The sequence below is a fragment of the Camelus dromedarius genome, chromosome 4, assembly GCF_036321535.1.
Source record: "Camelus dromedarius isolate mCamDro1 chromosome 4, mCamDro1.pat, whole genome shotgun sequence".
Taxonomy (NCBI): Eukaryota; Metazoa; Chordata; class Mammalia; order Artiodactyla; family Camelidae; genus Camelus; species Camelus dromedarius.
Window position 1 is genome coordinate 4,764,934 of NC_087439.1, and position 1,623 is coordinate 4,766,556.

At 47.7% G+C, this 1,623-nt stretch overlaps 1 pseudogene; it reads right to left on the reverse strand.

The window, feature by feature from the left end:
* Positions 1–491: 491 nt before the first annotated feature.
* LOC116152904 (thioredoxin-like protein 4A) lies at positions 492–924 on the reverse strand (annotated as a pseudogene).
* Positions 925–1,623: the final 699 nt, after the last annotated feature.

Here is a 1,623-nt window from a genome sequence, read left to right on the forward strand (position 1 = left end):
AGCATCAGTTCTCCTCTGGGTCTCCAACCTTCTGATCCACGCTGCAGATTTGGGACTTGCCAGCCCTCCTGATTGCCTCATCCAAGTCCTTAAAATAGACTTCTCTCCCCCACACCACTCCCCTCAGTTCCAGAGGTTAGAAGTCTGAGATCAGAATGTCAGTGGGGTTGGCTCTTCCTAAGGCCTCTCTCCTTGGCGTGTAGATGGCTGTCTTCTCCCTGTGTCTTTGCCTGTTCCTTTTTTTCACCCCATCACCATGTATTTTATTTATTTCAGCTGGATATTTACAGAAATTTGCTGATACAAAAATACAATGACCAGGCGGACTGAAAGTCAAGGCAACGCCACTCTCACTGCAAAACCCTCCAGTTCCCTGAGCCATGTATTCTTTTCCAAATGCTTTTGCAAAGGCTTTAAATAGTTTAAAATACTTATATTTCTACATGAGAATGACTCCACAGCATCCATACACCCCAGGACTGGATGAGAGCTCACTGTCTGTATTTCATGGAGAAGTCGCTCGGAGATAACCACCGGGCCACGACCTTTCCAGGCACCTTGGTACATCGTCTCGATTGCGTCAATCGTCTGCTTGTTCCTCGTGGCCCAGATGATCATGTTACTGTTACTGTTACCAGTACCCAGGTCAATCGGGATGTGCTTGTTCCTGAAGAAAAACACGACAGTACGTGGAGCATATAACACATACATCTTGTTGAAGTCAGGTACTTCTGTAACATCCACAAGATAAATAATTGCAAAATTTTTAACCTTTTCAGCTGTGCTAGACAGAACCTTATCCATCTTCAGACAAGTAGGGTTCCAGTCATGTCCAAACCGAATGAGGACTCCTTGGTCTTGTTATGAAAGGATGGCCTGATCCACCTGCCAGCCATTGTGCGGGTGTGGGAGCAAATATGACATCTCATCTCGAGGCTCACCCCAGCGGTCGCCCTTTACCTTCATCACCTCTTCAAATACAGTCACATTCTGAGGTTCTGGGGGTTAAGGCTTCAACATATGGATTTGGAGAAGCATAATTTGGTTCATAACAGCCACTTTTTTCAATAATCCAAAGCTCATCGAGGTTAAGACTTTTTAGCATTTGGACAGTTACTGAGCTTGGAGGACTTGCCACTGAGGAGGACTTGAGCCCAGCCATCCGGTCCCCACAGAGCTGGCCATGCTCTCTTTCACAGCTGCTTCCCTTCCCTCTCTCCGGCTTCCCCAGCTGGCTGCATGGAGGCTCCTGTCACTGCTGGTCCTGCAGAGAAGAGTTGTAACTATTAGCTTCTGAGTTAGCCCAGAACCCAGCACTGCACGGTCCACTTCAACGTCCAGTAAGAGCCTGTTTGGTGTTTCTCCTGATGGTCTCAGGTTGTTAGGTAGTTAGATAAGTGGGGGCACTGGGCAGACAGGTGGAGGAGAGGAAGGATGGTCCAGAAGATGGTGTAATGCCCGCCTCCAGCATAAAGGGGCTTTACTTCCTCTAAATGAGTGCCAGCAAGAGACCGGTTAGAACCTGACAGCCGCAACTGCACTGTAGTGACAAGGACCTAACAGGACATGACTCATGCTCATTGTGATATAATTTGCATGGAAGTTTGGATCTCCCTCCCATAT